We start from the raw sequence: 19611 nt of genomic DNA, 5'->3' as shown, positions 1-19611 counted from the left end.
CATTACTGTGGTGTTCGCTTAATAGCGATTTTGGGTTTCCTTAAGTCCTACATATGTTAATATAAATTTTTCTTTAATGAGGAGCTACTTCTTCCTATATTTGATTGAAATATTCATATCTATACATACTCATGAATGTTTATCTTATGTTTTAAAACCCAATATTATCATTAAAAATTTTTTTGGCTCAAACCGTACCAGTTTTGGCCACAGAATGCTTCTTAAGGTTGGTTCTTGTTTCTCTTTGACCTGCTACTATCTTTTTTTTTTTTCACTCACTTATTTCCTGGAACCATTAAATACTTCAGGTTTATCTAGTATTTTAAAGTAGTTTTTGATCTTCTAAATACAACAGGGAAAAGAGAACAGCTATTCAATATTAGTTTTTTATCAATATAGGAATATGACTTAACAAAATGGAAGTTTCATCTTCTTTAGGTGTAATGGTAACCAGATACAGTTAACATCCATGAGGTTAAGTAATGAAAGATTCAAGGAGAATCAAGTAAAGTAGTAGAAGAATACTTATTCAGAGAGAGTGAAAATAGAAAATAGTTATTTAGCTAAGCCAGAAATGACTTGGTGGTATATTTTCATTCTTAAGTCAAATATTTGTTAATTAAGTTCCATGAATATGTATGGATCACCTACTATATTTAAAACATTGTATATCAAATAAATAATCTGTGAAACTCATTTTAACATGGTATAACTGTGAATAGAAATATAAGCATGATTTTGTGGAACACAGAAGTGAAGAATCTTCAAGAGCATGTAACAAAAATAATGTGCTATAAGAGAATTAGAAAGTCATATAACAGTTCAGAGGAAATAGAGCTCTCCTCCAATTGGGAGATATCAGGGAAGACGATTAAAGCAGATGAACATTCTGAATAAAGAGGAAGTCCTTCATAATGCAATGACTACTGGCAGATGCTGGGGAAATAGTGGTAGAAAATGCTGAGCGGTTCACAGATTTTGCAGGCAGATCATCTCCATAACAGGCTAAAATAACAGACTGGGCCTGTAGTATAGAAGACTTTTAAAATCAAGGTGTGCCATTTTGATTTAGCTTGGTGGGCAACAGGAAAATATTGAATGTTTTTGAGCACTAAGTGTCATGATTGAAGTTTTCTCTAAAAATAATTAGGCATTGATGTGAGAGATGAATTGTTTAAATGTTGTTGGGGATTCTAGGAAGATGTCAGAATGAGTGAAAGGTAAAGACCTTTCCTGTTTCCATTTATTTAAGAATCATTTCTTGATTATCCACTGAATGCTGAAAACAAATATGCATATGACATTATCTGTATCACCAAGGAATTTGGTATAAGAGATCAAAAGTAGATGCATGGTTATAATAATAGAAGTATGCTGAGAATGATACACTCCATCATGAAAATGGAACAAGGATGCCTGACCTAGGTTGGAAGGGAGGTGAGAGAAAGTCTTACTGCACTGAAATTTGATAGTAGTTTTGGAGTTGAAGTGGACCAGGTGGGGAGAGTGCATTCCCTCCAGAAGGAAAAGGCAAGAAAGTAATTGAGACTATGATATATATGGGGAAATTGCAATTTGAGGTCTATGGCTAGAGTTTTGGAGACAAGAGATAGAAGTGAGTTTTAAAGTTAGCAAAACCATCGAGAATCTTAAGAACTATATACTTTTTCCTGTGGCATATTAAAAAAATAAGTTTAGGGGAACCCATTTGAGCCCACTGTGGAGCAGGTAGTCAGGCAAGAGGTTGGAGGTCTTATCTCTGAGCCCCTTCGAATACACTGGGTCTCTATACTTATTTTTCCTTTGAGGCATAAAATTTTGTTTGCAGAACTTATTGTTGCTACAGAAAGAGTTTCTAAACTGCTGTGCAATAATGAGAAGCTACTGGGAGTAAGTAAGCATAAGGGTAAGAGTAAAGAGTAAGCATAAAATAATTGATAGATCTATTGGTACTTGAACACCTGAACAGAAACTGCAAAATGAGAGGGAAGAAAAATTGTGCTCCGCGTGGTCACTTACACTAGTATTCAGGGAAATAACAATTAAAAACAAACAAAAAAACTACCTTTTTTCCTACTGAATCAGTTAAAATGAAAAAAGTAATCTGGGGGCTTCCTAGGTGGCGCAGTGGTTGAGAGTCTGCCTGCCGATGCAGGGGACACGGGTTTGTGCCCCAGTCTGGGAAGATCCCACATGCCGCGGAGCGGCTGGGCCCGTGAGCCATGGCCACTGAGCCTGCGCATCCGGAGCCTGTGCTCTGCAACAGGAGAGGCCACAGCAGTGAGAGGGCTGCGTACCGCAAAAAAAAAAAAAAAAAAAAGAAAAGAAAAATGTAATCAACAATATTGACTTTCATATAAGGAGCTGAGCAATATTATATACTTCTAGAAACCACATATAATGTTACATGCATTCTGAAAAGCAGACCAACATTGGTTACTAGATCATTATAAATATTAAACTTTGACATAGTAAATCCACATTTAAATGTCTATTCTTAGGAAAATATTAGAAGTGTGAGCAAGTCTTACACTATATATGTTGGCGGCAGTCCACTTACATCATAAAGTTAACCCCAAATTCAAACAATAGGCATCTAACTAAATATGATAGCACATAAATACAGAAGAATACTGTGAAACCATTAAAATAGGCATTAGAATTTTAAGAATATGGGAAGTGCTCCCAATATTTACATCTGTGCACTTATGTCACACTATCAACTTCTTCAGCAACAGTGATGTGGAAAATCCTAGCCCAGTCCCCACCATTATCCTCCCCTTACTATGCTTTCATTTTCTTTGCATTCTGTTCTGGTATATTCATTTTTTTGTTTATTGCCTGTCTCACACTGGAAAATGAGAACCGTTAATTTGTTTTATCAATGCTGTATTCTTGGTGTCAAGAACAACATCTTCAAATATAAACATATAGCTATAGAATAAATAGTTTATATATAGTCAGATATCAATTATGCAAACATAGGTAAAAAATAGTAAAGAAATATGCCCAATACCGTAACTATACCCAAAATTTGAACTTTTGAGCATTTTTTTCTTTATAACATTTAGATATAACAAGATTTTCAAAAAAAATGAATGCCTTTGGTGGGAGAAAAAAGTAGTAAAAGTTAGACTAAAATTTTTTCTGATCTTAGGGTGATGAGGGGCACTTTGAAATCCATTATGAAGCTTTGGGTTAATATAATTGAAAAATGTTGTGAATATGTGCTTAGAAATGGCAGAGAGAAAAGATAGGCTGAGAATATTGCTTGGTCCTGTTAAAATATCCATGATATTATACAAATTCAGTGGTTTGTACGCTGATGTTTCTTTCGTCTTCCCAGAGTTTCCCCTGCACTTGTTGGATGCTTTCTCTTATCCTAGCACAGAGTGGAGGAACAGGCAGACAGCAGCCATGCCTGAGCTGTCCCCGCACTCTGTGGAATCAGTGCTTTTTGTTCCTCTACCACTCGTTTTCTTCTGAACCTGACAAATGTGCTCTTTCCTCAGACTGCGGTTTGTATAACCCTAGACTTTGTGTGTGTTTGTCTGTGTTACCCTGGGCCTGCTTTGTTTCATGGAATCTTAGAACTCTCTTGCACAGAAAAATAAGACATTACCTGATTCTACCCTGCATTCAGAAATCCCACATTGTACCATGGGGTCCACTTCTAAAAAAGGACTACAGTGCTGAATCTGTTTTTTCTTGCTTTACTATCTGTGAATATTGTTCCCTTATGGAGCTACAGGGAGAGTAGGGTTTCCAATGTGTATATCCTGGCCAAAGTCTATATAACAATTTGTAACCTTACAGTCATTTTAATAAGAGAAAACTCAATCATTTAGAAACTGATCATCTAGATATCATTTCAACCATATTTTATATCAAAGTTTTAGTTTGCTAGATGTACTTATTTATATCAGATCATTTCTTGTGAGTTTTAATTTATTGGTGCAGAAGATGATATAAAGAAAGTGATGGATAAACCTTGTTCGTAGATACAGATAAAGATAGGCACTTGTTTATTGTTTCAACAAAACTCTATTCATTACGTATGCACGGTGAGGCAAGAATAGCTTGAGGTAAAGATTTGAGTCACAAATTTGGGCACATTTGGAGAAAGACATTGAAAGCCACAGAAGAACACAGCATTGACAAACAAATGGTAGCAATATCATAATTTTGCCTCAAACCAGGCCTAATTATAAATAAATTCTTCCCCACTTCAATAAATAGACTTTAACAAAAATATTTTAATAAGGTAATTAAGTTAATAAAATGCACTCATTTAGCTTAAAATTTTAACAAATAAATGATTATATGTAGCCCACTATCAAAAGTTCTACTTGAAATGTATGGTCTTACTCAGCATGAAGCTGGTTCAAGATTGCTATAGCTAAAAAGTACCAAATTTTGTAGCATACTATCACATTGAATGATTCCTGTTACAGAAATTTATTGAGGGTAAGAAATTCCTTCTCCTGCATAATATAACCTTCAATTTTGTGAAGATGTTAAAGTTACCTTTACATGATTCAGATAGACATGACTTGTGTGAAAGTTCTACCACCTGAAGGTATTGGTCACCGCTTGTGACACATCTCTATTTGAGTGTCTTATTAGAGTCATACCTGACAGATACTTGTCCACAAATGAAATGTTAGTGTGAAATGTTAGTTAGGAACCTCATCTCCATTACCTGAGATATTCTTCAAACAAAGAAGGAAGAGAGAACTGTCGGCACAGCCATCGTTTTTAGAGAGCAAAATATTTAAGACACGAAGCAAATAGGTTAGCAGGAATACAAAATTCCCTGAGGTGCACCAAGGTAAGGGAAATCTCATTTTCCAAAGATTTCAATAGCTTTCACTGTAAATTAATATATTTCATTACTGGGAATATTTTACTTTCAAATGTAATTTGTATGGCTCATGGTTTACTGCCAGCTACACTTTCATTGTGGCATAGCTGCTGCTTATAATGATATTCTGCAAGGAGACCACTGACACCAGTACTTTGTCTTCCATAACAGCACTTGGGCGTATTTTTTAACACAGAATGAATCAGGGAATCACACGCATAACTTTGGGAACGTGATGCTGAAAATTGATTCCACTGAGTTCTAACCAGATGGTTCCTCACTCATAATCTAGAATAATTTATTGAAAGAAGCCATTCACATTTATGAACTGATTATTATTTATGTTAAATCACAAATTAACATGGCTGTGTAAGTAAACTTAGGAAAATAAGTGATTCTTTCACATTCTAGAAGGAATGAAAACAAAATTAAAGTAGAAAAATATGAAGGCAGAGATAAGTCACGCCATTATCTGAAGCAATTAGGGAGAAGTAGCATATGAGGTATGTAGAAAAAGACTTGGAGATTTGAGAAGTCATCTCAAGAAGAATCCTGCTGTGAATAAACTTTGTGACCACAATGAATATATGAGGTAAACGAGTGCTTGCTTTTTCAAAAAGGGAATTAAAATAAGACAATTCATTGTGAATGAGGTAACAAGACATACTTAAGACTTGAGTTTCCAGAGTATCTAAAGTATTCTTAATTTTTATACAAATTGGGATTGTTAAAATAGCAATTGAATGTCATGAAAAAATTTGAATGTAATATTTAGCTACAGGCTACACTTGGGCTGTATGATTTGAGATAAATTAGAAATTTATTCATTCATTCAAAAACTACTCATTGTATACCTGCAAGCACTTGACTAGGCACTTGGGTACATCAGAAAAAAAGAAGGTGATATCTAATGTTATGTTGTACAATTTTAGTTGAGATAGACAAAAAAGAATTAACAAAATAAAACAGGTATAATATAGAATATTGGAGGGTGATAAGTGCTATAAAAAGAGCCAGGTAAGGTTAGGGATGTATAACTAAGAGGGAAGGTATGGGGGAGGGAGGTGTAAGAATGTGGCATTATGAAGTAAGGTGGTCAGGGTATGTGTCCCTGAGAAAGTGACAACTGATTGAAGACTGAGATGGAGCTGTTGACCATAGGCATATCTGGGGAAAGAATGGTCCATGTAGAGGGAACAATTAGGGCAAAGTCCCTGAGGCAGGTGCAAGCCTGGCATGTTCCAGGAATATCAAGGAGGGCTGTCTGCATACCTAAGAGAGGGATGGGACAGGTGGTAAGATAATAGGGACTTTGTTACGTAGAGCCTTGCAGACAATAAACCTGAAGTGAAAAGGGGAGCCACTTCAGGATTTTGAGCAAAAGAGTGACCTGCCATGACTTGCATTTCAAAAGGTCATTTGGGTGGCCTATAAGGACTAGAAGGTAGGAGTAATGGTAGAAGCAGGGAAACCTCTTTGAAGGTTATTCCAGTGATCCATACAGCAAACTTAGTGACAGCAGTGGAAGTGCTGAAAATGGTCAGTTCCTGGTTACAGAGAATTCTGTTGAGCACAGACAATACCAATTTCAGACCAAGCAACTGGAAGTATGGCTACTGCCTGATGTGAGACTGAAAAGGGATTAAAAGTGGGCGCAGTTTAGTATGAAAAGCAGGAGTTCAGATGGGGCACACAGAGTTTGAGATGACTATTCGGTATTTGTGTAGCAAACAGTGAGTATGAAGCTTCAACTTGAGTCTGGGTTTGGGGAGCAAGACCTGGACTAATGGTATACATTTAAGTGATGTTACCACCTGGGTTAATTCGTGCATTTAATTCCAGGAGGTGGGATGAGGCCACCGAAGGAGAGATACAAATAAATACAGATGGTAAAAAGACCAAGTTCCCAGAAGGGATGTTTCTACATCAGAATTGCCATTTCATGTATTTCTGGGTTAGAAGCTATAAAGAAATCTAGGTAAATGTCAATGTAGAGTTGCTATCTGATTATACTAAAAAAATACTTAATATTGAATAAGCCGTTCCACGTGGAAAGCATTGTACAAGTCATTGCAGTAGAGTTGCAGCTCTTAATTCCATGATTCAAGAGAAGTACAATGTTAATGTGGATAACTAAAACGCTATCAAGAGCAAGGTAAGAGTATGTTAGGAGTATAGTATAGATTGACTATGTTGGAACAGAATGTCCCCTTAAATTTAAAAGAACATTGTAGAAAGTGAGAGCACCTCAGAACTATGATTAGAATTATCTACAGTGAAATTTAACCTTTGTATTACAGCAAAATCATAGCTGTAAGGGTAGTGAATGCTAAAAGTTAGTATCATGTGGAGAAAGTATTTATTTTCATACTCAGTTCACACTCAAAAAAGATTAACATAAACATAATAAAATAAAATGTTAATATCAATATAAATTTGCATGCTGTGTCATATAGGTTTTAAATTTAAACAAAAATTATATAAAACAGTCAACATATTTTTCCTGAAAGGAGGGAGAACAGGGAAGCAGCTGTACAAAACTTAGTATTCTGTACTTGACTTACAGAGTTGAGTGTCTGTACTAAGTGAATATTTAGTGCTGCAGCTGCCATAGGTACTGATTGAAGAACTCTACTTATATCTCCAAGTACCTACTCTCCTAGAAATTTGTCTCAGTGCTTTCTACACTATTTATGTAACATCCAAGTGAATTGCCACCATTGTGCGATGGGACAGGAGACTTCATTTTAATGAAAGTAAGTCCAGAATATAAAAAACAGTTGAGCTCTAAAATATTCTGATTCCTGTGAGCTTTCTCGTTAGCTAGGGGAAAAGCTGTATTTATTTTTTTAGTATCACATTTGAACTGCTGAAGAAGTTAAATCTACTTTGTAACTTCAAATTGTTAGGTAAATCTATGGCATTTATTCTACTTCCCAAAATATTAATACAGGAATAACTTGAATCTATTTCTCTGAAAAACATGGATTTCTCTTCTCCTAGGAATGCTGTCTTATCCTACAAGCAGTTATAAAGATATATTTGCTCTAAGTCACAAGAATTATTATTGTGATACATGTGGTGGGAAACCAGATACAGAATAAATATCAGCCATGGCTTTCAAGTAATATAAAATAGAAATACAATCAGCTATTACAAGAGAGCTTTTAGGGAAACTTTCCAAATAGAAACCCAGTGGCTGAATAAATTAACTTCCTTGGGATCAAATCTGTCACTGTTAAGCACCTGTCACATTTAAGCATTGCCCAGAGTGAGGCTCAATAAATGTTTTGTATTAATGCCAAAATTATTTATGCCTCCATATTACAATATCTACAGAAATAAAACATATTTGCTATATTAAAAAGAAACTTTTGTAATTGAGCTAGCAACTACTGTGATATTAAAAGAAAACAGATATTGAAAGTGAACAATGGGGGACACATACCGAATGGTTTATTAGGGGTTAGAAACATAAAGACATTTCTCTGCAACACTATTGCCACCTGCATATATCACTGTGAGATGGAAAATTCTGTCACATTACATAAATGCCTACACAATCATCTTATGACTATGTTTGAAGCTAAGCCTGAAAAACCGTAAAGAACAGTTGTTTCAGAATTATTCATAAGATACATTCATTTATTCATTCAATAAAATTGGATTTCTGTGATGTCCTAAAATTACATGTCCAGGTAGGTGTCACCACCCTGTCTTTCAAGATAAAACATGTCAATTGAGTTCTCTAAAACTGAAGAGATAGAAAGTATTAAAATAATAATGCAAGCCCAGGCTGTTTGACTCTAAGCTCCATACTCTTGAACACTGCATTCTAATGGAGATTAAAAAATAGCAAACAGTGGCTTTGTATTTGAAGAGTATATTCAGGTCTGCTCTGACAGCTAATTTCTTATATTACTGAGATGGTGCATAGCTAGGTTATGCTTTGAGCATGGTAGAATTCAAACTTAGGAATTATGAGTTATCATGGCATTGATTCACTATAGAACTCCTTTTTCTAAACTGATACTTAAAACAATGTAACTTGATACAGCATGAGAAATGTTGGCAAAGTTATGCTAATAAGAGACATAACTGCCATTTCTACTGTCATGTGGAAAGTGGGCATTCTAGATCCATACATAGAAGTCTGGGGTTCTCTGGACAAATGAATATGTTCCTTAATTGTATATGTAAAGCATCTCATTTTTTTGTAGTTTATGTTTTTATTACGTTAACTGAATTATTTTACAAATAGTGAAAGTTTAAGCAATTTTTACCACCCACATTTTTTAACAAAATATACCTGTGTTTTATGTATATTTCAATTAATAATCAGAACATATCTAGACATCTTTATCCCACTTTTAATAAAAAGAACAAAGAGCTTAAAGTTTATTTAAATTGCTCAGGGCCATATCAGTGCTCAATAGTGGAGTCAAAATCAACTCTTATTTATGTGGCTCAAAAGTCAATGCTTTATTTTATTTAGCAGGAGATTTTAGTGAATTTTGCTTCTCAAAATTTTGATATGAATCTCTGAGAAAGCATAAGCTGCATCAAAGTGGAGTTTAGTTCAGCTTTAGGACATTATTCCTCAATGAAATTTAATATCATGGAATTCTCTGGTAAAGTTTCTTTTTAATTGAGGTATAAATGACATAATATTAGTTGCAGATGTTCAATGTCATAATTTGATATTTGTATCAACATGATGAGTCTAGTTAACATCCGTCACCTTATGTAGTTAGAATTTTTTTCTTGTGATGAAAAATATTAAGATCTACTCTCTTAGCAACATTTAAATATGCAATACAGTATTAATTATAGTCATCATGATGTATATTACATCCCCATGAATAATTTATTTTATAACTGGAAGTTTGTACATTTTGACACCCTCTTCCCACCCACCTACCCCCATCTCTGGCAACCACCAATGTGTTCTGTGTAATTATGAGCTTGTTTTGTTTATTTTTTTGATACCACATATATGTGAGGTCAATCGTATTTGTCTTTCTTTGACTTATTTCAGTTAACATAATGCCCTCAAGGTCCATCTATATTGTCAGAAACAGCAAATTTCATTCTTTTTTTATGGCTGAATAATATCCCACGGTGACTATAGACTGCATTCTTTATCCATCCATGCATCCATTGACGGACACTTAAGTTGTTCTATATCTGGGCTGTCATAAATAACACTGCAATAAACATGAGGATGCATATGTCTTTTTGAATTAGTGTTTCCATCTTCTTTGGATAAATATCCAGAAGTGGAATTGCTGGATCATGTGGTAATTCTATTTTTAATATTTTTGAGGAACCTCTATACTGTTTTCCATAATGGCTGCACCAATTTACATTTCTACCAACTGAACACTAAAGGATTCCCTTTGCTCCACACCCTCTCCAACATTTACCTCTTGTCTTTTTGTTAATAGTCCTTCTAACAGGTGTGAGGTGATATTTCATTGTAGTTTTGATTTGCATTTCCCTAATGGTTAGAGATGTTCAACACCTTAACATGTACCTCCTTGCCATCTGATATCTTGTTTGGAAAAATGTCTTTTCAGATCTTCTGCTCATTTCTTAATCAAGTTTTGTTTTTTTTTTTGCTGTTGAGTTGTATGAGTTCTTTTTATATTTATATTTTTATATTAACCCCCATGTATGCAAGATACATGACTTGCAAATATTTTCTCCCATTCAGTAGGTTGCTTTTTCATTTTGTTGATGGTTTCCTTTGCTGTGTAGAGCTTTTAAATTTGATTTAGTCTCACTTATCTTTGCTTTTCTTACTTTTGATTTTAGTTTCATATTCAAAAAATAATTGCCAAGACCAATGTCAAGGAGCTTACCACCTATGTTTTTGTCTAGTAGTTTTATGGTTTCTGGTCTTACATTTAAATTTTTAATCCATTTTGAGTTAATTGTTGTGTATGTTGTAAGACAGTGGTCCAGTTTATTATTTTGCATGTGTCCAGTTTTCCCAACACCATTTATTGAAGAGACTGTCCTTTTCCCCTCATATATTCTTGCCTCCTTTGTTGTATATTAATTGACCATATAAGCATAGGTTATTTCTGAGCTCTCTGTTTTGTTCCATTGACGCATGTGTCTGTTTTGATGTAAGTACCATACAGTTTTGATTAGTATAATTTTGTTATATAGTGTGAAATCAGGGAGCATGATGCCTCCAGGTTTGTTCTTTTTACTCGAGATTACTTTAGCTACTTGGGGTCTTCTGTGGTTTCATACAAATTTTAGGATTGTTCTATTTCTGTGAAAAATACCGTTGGAATTGTGATAGGGGTTACATTGAATATGTAAATTGTTTTAGATAGTATGGACACTTTAAGAATATTAATTCTTCCAGTCAATGACTATAGATTACCTTTCCTTTTATGGGTATGCTATTTCTTTTATCAGTGTCTTATAGTTTTCAGTGTATAGGCCTTTCACTTTCTTGGTTAAAATTATTCTTAAGTATTTTATTCTTTTTGATGCAACTGTAAATGAGATTATTTAAATTTCTCTTTCTTTAATAAGTTATTTATCTTTTCTTTATCTATTATTAGTGTATATAAATACAACAGATTTTTGTTGATTTTGTATCCTGCAGCTTGACTGAATTATTTTATTTCAACAGGTCTTTGGTGGAGTCTTCAGGGTTTTCTATATGATATTATGCCATCTACAGATAGAGACAGTTTTACTTCTTCTTTCCAGTCTGGATGCTTTTTATTCCTTTTACTTGCCTATTGCTCTGGCTAGGACTTCCAGTACTATGTTGAATAAATGTGGTGAGATTAGACATCCTTATATTTTTCCTGATCTTAGAGAAAAAGCTTTGTTTTTCATCATATTTTTTTAAAGAAACACTTTTTTTTGCATAAAAAAATTTCTATGAATAGCATAGATTAGATGACTGTAGAATCCTTTGACATTTACAATTTTGAATGTTTTAGAACATCCACATATGCAAGTATATCATTAATCCAAAACAATATAAAATGTTAAAACATTCCACAAATATTTTTGTAAATCAGTTTTAACAGTAAACGTGTGTTTGTCTGTGTCCTGTATGTGTGTGTGTGTGGTGGGGGGGTGCATTTGTTAAACTTTCTATATTTTCCCTTCCACTACTGTGATTTAAAGACAATTCTATTTTTATAGTATACATTACACAAAGGAAAGGTACCATTGGCAAAACTCCTTCAGTAACTAAAGACAACTGTAAAATAGAAAAAGAGAAATAATTTGATTTCATTGATTATAACACTTTCTACATTATCGTTATTTAATCTGACTTTCCTCCAGCTAAGACAATATTTTACAAGGATGTTTAGTCTTTGGAAATTTCCTCACATAATTTTATACCCTGGAAGACAAATGAAGTGAGGGCAAAATTCTGCAATGCAATTTTATACAAGCTTCTAATAATTTGGGAGGAAGCATATTAAACACTCCAGTGAGCTTCTGATAGGCCATCAGCTATTTACTATTTAATTCAAGCAAAACATGAAGGGTGTGAGGTTCTGAAAAGAACTCTATTATTCACTAGATGTAGTACGTTAAATAAATTTGCCAAGATAGGTAAACTGTCAGAAACTGTTTTTTCATGAGTAAAATGGGTATACCTACATCATAGTTTTGCTGTACTGAAGTGACAAAGAAATGAAGTTACAAAATAAGTGCTTGAGAGATCCATAGTAAGTTTTCAATGAGTGTTAATAGTTGGAATAATGCCAGAAATTAATCACATCATGGTCAAAACTTAGTTTTGAACCAATTGAATAATAGGCACAAATGTAAACTGATGAGCTACATATTAGTTTTGTTCTCAGTCTGGCTGAGTTAGAGAACATGACCTGAACTTGAAGACACTTCTACCTCCAGGTCTGGAAATTATGGTCCACGTGTGAGGAGAGTGAGGTCTTGCACAGACAATCTGAGTCTGCCAAAATAGACTAAGGACAAGGAGCAAACCAAATGTGCTTGTAACCTCTAACATACTTATGAGGTGGGGAGACTAACACATGTCCAATTTTGTTCACTATTAATAAAACAAATCACCCTTCTTCCTGTAGGGAGGATCAATGGTATGCAGAGGAAAGAAAGAACCTTTTACCAATACTACTTCTAGGATGTTCTTAAATTCTAGGCTAGCTTAAAGAAAGAACAGGGTAGCATAGTGCAGTGGTTAAGATGTCTCTCGAGCCACGTTGCCTGGGTTCAGGCACAGCTCTGTCACATATTGCTGGATGGCCATAAGTGAGTCTCAAGTTCAATTCACATAAGTAAGGAGTTCATGTTAGTGTAGCACTCAGAGCATAGCAGGGGAAATGATTTCACCTATAATTAATTCCCTTTATTCCCCACCTCAGTGAGGTATTGTTTACATATAGTTTTAGAATACAAATATGAATAATAAAGAACAATTTACTTAACTGGGAGGAAAAAATAAAAGGTAAGTGTTTGTTATATTCACAGTCAGTGGATGGGAAGAAAGTATACAAAACTAGGTAGTAAAAGCAAAAGCTTTTCTACCCATATTTAAATGTAGTAGTTCTGAGTGTTATCCTATAAGATGGATAATTTTAGTCAGAAGAACTGTATAAAATTTTTTAAATTTCAGTAGGGGCTTATTCAGGTTGAGACTAAATTGGTTCTACAGGGAAAAATGGAGATGTGTTTGAACTTCTCTGATGACCTAGTGATACATGTCAGTTTGCATGAAAAGATGGGTAGCTTAATTGGAGAGAATATATTCTAAAAGAGAAAATCAGGGAAGCAGATGAAAATGAGTAAGTAGATAGCTTAAATCATAGGCGGATTGGCAGTGTGATTTTGGGGAGCAGTGATTGTCTACAACTTGAGTTTATCTATGGCTCAAGCTCCAGTGAACTTATGGCCCTAACTCAGGGAATGAAGGGACTACAATAAAAAAAAATTTTTAGGGCTTCCCTGGTGGCGCAGTAGTTGAGAGTTCACCTGCCGATGCAGGGGACACGGGTTCGTGCCCCAGTCCGGGAGGATCCCGCATGCCGCGGAGCGGCTGGGCCTGTGACCCATGGCCGCTGAGCCTGCGCGTCCGGAGCCTGTGCCCCGCAACGGGAGAGGCCACAACAGTGAGAGTCCCGCGTACTGCAAAAAAAAAAAAAGTTTTAATAAAATTTCTTTAAGGTATCTGAGTTCAGGCAGTACTAATCCTCTAAGCAGTAGTAACTCAAATAGGGATTATGTATCCTGCCCTGGTTTCTACAGAACACAAGACAGCTTTGGACCCTCAACAGTTTCCACCCAACTTTGAACCTGCCCATCAACACTGAACCAGTGCTCGCAAAATTTGGCAGTATGCAATGAAAAAGTCAGCCATGCTGGGAAGAGTCAGTGGGGAAATGATTTTACAGAAGTTCATCCCTGGGGCTTCCCTGGTGGCGCAGTGGTTGAGAGTCCGCCTGCCGATGCAGGGGACATGGGTTCGTGTCCCGGTCCGGGAAGATCCCACATGCCACGGAGCGTCTGGGCCCGTGAGCCATGGCCGCTGAGCCTGCGCGTCCGGAGCCTGTGCCCCGCAACGGGAGAGGCCACAACAGTGAGAGGCCCGCATACCGCCCAAAAAAAAAAAAAAAAAAAAAGTTCATCCCTAATGCAGTTATCAAAGACAAAGTGTCAAAGTATATCAATCATGGATCTGACCCAACATGCTAATTTTTGTTTTCTGCATTTCTAATGCACCCAGTTGCCACATAAACAGAGTGTTCACATATTTTGTTGTTGTTGTGAACAAGATTGGGAAGGATGTCAAAGAAATAAATTAGGGAGATTTTCAAATAAAACAAGCACTCATATAAATTAATTTGAATTAGTAACACCAAAAGATGAATTCATTATCTATCTGCATAGCAAACAAAAGTAAAGGAAATATAGACCAGTAATCTCTGGCAGTGTATATCACAACAAGTTTCCAAGTAAGGGTGAAAAAGTCTTTAGGGATACACTCTTTTGTCCCCCAGAGAAGATTCTGAATGTCCTCTGTTCTCAGGCTATGAAGTAAAGAAATTGGGAGTTATAACATAGATAATATCAAACATTCTCATAGGAAATCCTACAGTTTACTATATTCAGTCTGGCTCTCTCTACTGTTTATATAAATCTAGCTATTGCACATTTTTTCTTTGTATGATATATTTTTACTGGTTATTTTTAGACTAATGGACTTGTCAGTTCTTTAATACATGCTCAAAAGTATTTTCAAAATATTTTATTTAAAAATAATAAATGGCAATATATGATATATTGTGTACACCATAACAAACACCAAATAACTAAATTTTCAATTTTACCTTTAGTTTCTGAAGTATTTTATAGTTTGTTGTGTTTCAGCAGTGTATGGCCATTTCTGAGATTTTCAAAAATAAAGGCAAGATGAGGTATACTCATTATTATTACATAATAGATGACTTTTGCCTGATATGAAACATTTTCATGGCCTAGGAATAATTTATCAACAGTAGATTCTAATAAACTTCAGCATGCCACATTCTGTCAGATTTCCTTGCCCCATCATAGTTCCTAGTCCTTAAAAATATTTGACTATAAAACTGCTAACTAAATATAAAATATACATGTGTGTATACATATATAGACATCTTTCAGAGCAATGTATATTTAGTGACCATTGACATGTCAACTGTATGTTTTATGAGTCAACAATGACATGCAGTGTGTTTTTCTCAAGGAAATAAAATCTGTGGTGTTTCAATACAAAAATTGAAGAACTCATTTAATGCAACATACTTAATAAGTTATAAAATAGTTTGGTCTCCAAATGTTACAAACTGAAAAATTTGGTAATTGTTTAATATAGTGTTTTAAAAAAATGAAGATATAACTGATTGAGGAATATGCCACGTTAATCCATTCATAAGAGATTTTTCATAAAAATTTAAAAACTTGAACGGGAACAACTTAAAAGTTCTTGTACACGTCTTACCTAGGTCCAAGGGAAGCCTGAGGTCTAGGCATGAACCAATTCCTCTTCCTCTTGTTTAAGGTAGTAAGAAAAACTACTAAGCACATGCGACAGTTTAATCCCCTCAGGCATTATCTCTTCTACTGTTTTGCTTTGTTTTGTTTGCTTCTGGTTGTTTATGCATTCTGAGACTGAATAATTGCGCTCTCCTATTTCTTTTCCCTTTGACCTTTGTTTATAACCTGATTTCTTTCCTATATTCTTTATCTTGTGTCCTTCAGCTACATTGATTTCCTTCTGGAATCTGAATCTGATTTCTGTGTTCTTGATGATCTGAGACTGATTCTTTCATTTGATAACTTATTTTTGAGCAACCATAATATACAATTAGAAAAGGAAAAAACAGATGTATAAGATGAATGAGCTTTTATTTTGCCTTTTAAGAATTGTATTTGCTTCGGTTAATGATGGTTTATGCCATGCTTAATTTTGATGTTGTCAATGACCCTTAAAATATATATAGATCTCAAAGCCTCTTGCCAGTTTGATAGTCCAGAAATGTCTTCCTCAAGGACCTGGGAGACATCCTTTGAATTATAATGTCAAAGGAAGTTGCGCCACTACTTCCCAGTCTCTGTAAGAGAGTAGGAGTCTAACTTAAGTAAGTTGCAATTAGCAAGCAGAAGAGGCCTAATCACATTAGATGAACTGACCACCCCACTAATGTCCTCTAGTACTTTCCCACTAGGTCACCTCAGCACTTGAAAACTCACTCACCTTTTGTTTCAGTGGAGTTGAGTTCAATCTTTCTCCCCAGTTACCTTGCCAACTTAACTTTGTCTTTTGCAAATTTTCTTTGACAGTTCTGGTGTTGCATCTCGGATAGGATAAGATTCATCATTGGGCCCCAGGCCTCTCACCCAGGACTCCTGGTGTGCAATTTTATAAGCCTCTGTCTTCACTCCTGACTGATAGATCACGGAACCATTGACTTCTGATTCAGTGCTTCAGACATCCAACCCTTGAGGCATGGTAAGGAATTGACTTTAATTCTAATAGTGTTCTTATTGGTAATGAGGTCTTATTTGATTGAACTTTGGTTGTTTTGGTAGAGTTTTTGTCGTGTTTGGTTTTAGAGTATTTGTCGCGTGCTGAGATCTTGTTTGACTTTGGGTCTGTTACTTTGGTGCGTCTCTCCTCGATAGGAAATTATCACTCTTCTGATTATCCTCTGTTAAAGACTTCTGCCGACTATATGCTCTGCTATTTCCTGCCTCTGGATGGAATTACCAAATTAACTTATAACATCTGGTTAAGGGGGCTCTATTACAATGGCTTAGAGAAATAAATAAATATAAATATTCCTGAACTTCTCAGAAATTAAAAAAACTACTAAGCTTCTGATTCTTACACTACCAAAAATGTATATTCTTATAAAAATTAACCCCAATATTTAAAAACTCAAGTTCACATATATTAGGTAAAACTTTGGCAATTATCGTTTAATAAAAGCAGCTGCTGTTTTAATAAAAAGAGCTGTCTTCTGAATTATCAGCATTAAATGTAATAAAAACATACATTTTTATTCTACTTGAGTTTACTGATCAAGTAAACTGATATTATATCTACCAGATGTTTAAGATTATAAATTTTATTGTGATAAATTTTATCCTGATAAACTTTATTTCAACTGCAATTATGTTTTATCTCTGCTTAAAACTAGTTTCCAAAATATTTTTAGTAATGCAAAACATTAGACTTTTGCTAAATTAATATCCATGAAATATCTAGGTCATTTCTAAGATAATCTACTAAAACCTTTATTATTAAGTGTAAGTTTAAGTTTATATAGTTTTGTCTTATTTTTGTGATGCAGAGGAGCTAAATATATTGGAACTGTTACTAAATATATTCTTGCTGACATATTGAGAAATTACACCATAAGAAAGTGTATATGTGTAAAAAGTAGTGAGATGGTATATTCAAATGTGTCTGCTACAGAATGCTGATATAAAACTGTTCATAATGATCTATTTCCTCGTTTTCTCTGTAAAATATAACCTACAAGGGGTTAAAATGTATAATCAACATATCTAAATGAATCTACTAGAAATAATTAGGGCAAAGAGAAACAATTTTGTATGCAAAGTATATTGGGAGTGTAGGATGTGTTTTGTTAAAGAAAAGTATGCAAGTCATGTGGGGTGTGTTCTTGTTAAGGGAAAAAGAGTAATTTTATCCTAAATTAAAGTGACTGGTTGTTCTTGAATGAGAAGAAAATGTAGAACAAAATCTGAATGGTTAGGGATAGCCATAGGTTTGTAGGAATGGAGTCTAATTTTGTGTAGTCAAAGCTAGTTAAGACTGGGTTAATTTCTTTTTTCTTTTTTAATAGCCTTTAGTATCAACAGTGTGCTGATGCAAAACTAGAGTTTGGTTTTCTCTCTGTTAAAATGACAGCAGTTTCTTAGATTATTGGTTTGCTCGTAATAAGATTGTAAAAGGTTTTCTTTTCCTTATGAGTAATTTTCCTGGAAGGTAAAGATTCTGTGTCTTATCAGAATAACTTCCTGTGTTTTATGTTGACTTGAACATGTACTTGATTTGAGCCAAGTCTTCTCACATTTAAAGAGCTAAAGTTATTGTTGTTGTTTCAGTCATGTTACCACCTGTATTTGCTTTTAAAATCCTTTGACACTTCGGTTAAATAGGTAGCCAAGTATTGTTTTAGTGACTCATGATCACAAGTGGCAAAATCTTCTGACATTTTTGATAACTTCTGTTATTTTGCCTTCCCAAAATAGAATTCCAAATGAAGTTTTCTTGATCTCAAATTGACTTTGGAATTTTCCAGAGGACCCCTGGAAATTCACAAAAGATTTTTCCTTTCACCTTGTAAAAAGAGAGATATTTTTTAAAAAATGTTGGGGTTGTTTGATATGTTGACTTGTGTTAAAGACATTATCAAATAAGAAGAGATGCTTAACCATCCCTAGGTTATTTGTATGGGTAAAATGCTATTAATATAAATATTTCAGAAACTTTAAAGTTCCTAGAAATTTGTCAACACCCATGCTGGCCAAGATATATCCCGGTTCTGCTTTGCTGGTATTAGACAACAACAGTATAACATTATTAGATGTAATTTCCAAATTGTTCAGTGGAAAACTTTCAACACTCCTATCCCCCAGCCTCTGTGGGAGGTAGGAGACCAGCTTTGATAAGTGCCAATGAGCACACACAGATGCCTAATCACACTGATCAACCTCTGCTGTCTTGCCCTCTAGTACTTTTCCACTAGCTCATTCCAGTGCTTAAAACCCTCCTGCCTGGGGTATCAATATAGTTGAATCAATCCTTCTCCCATAGAGAGATTTCAATAGTCTTTAATAAAATCTTTCTTGCCTATTTAACTTTGCTTGGTACAATTCGTCTTTGACAAAACCTTGACACATATATAGTATAGTTAATACACATCGAATTTCCTGCCTCTTTGCTAGATGCTTTACAAATATTATCTAACTTAATTCTCATACTCACCTTCAAAAGAGGTACTCTATTCATTTGGAAGCAGAGGAAACTGAGGTTTAGATTCACTAACTAAATCATCCTAAGTCATTCAGCTAAGCGTGAGGACCCCTCTCATATCCAATCCCTCCTTGGTGGGGAGGATCCTATACACATTTTTGTGTTTATGGTTCTGTGATCTCTTTCTTAAAAGAGAACCTCCCAGATTGTGTGAAGGCATCACAGAACCTGCGTC

Source organism: Leucopleurus acutus (genome assembly GCF_964270905.1).
Source record: "Leucopleurus acutus genome assembly, chromosome: 18".
Taxonomy (NCBI): domain Eukaryota; kingdom Metazoa; phylum Chordata; class Mammalia; order Artiodactyla; family Delphinidae; genus Leucopleurus; species Leucopleurus acutus.
The sequence above is the reverse complement of the archived record's forward strand: the minus strand, read 5'-3'. Positions refer to the sequence as shown.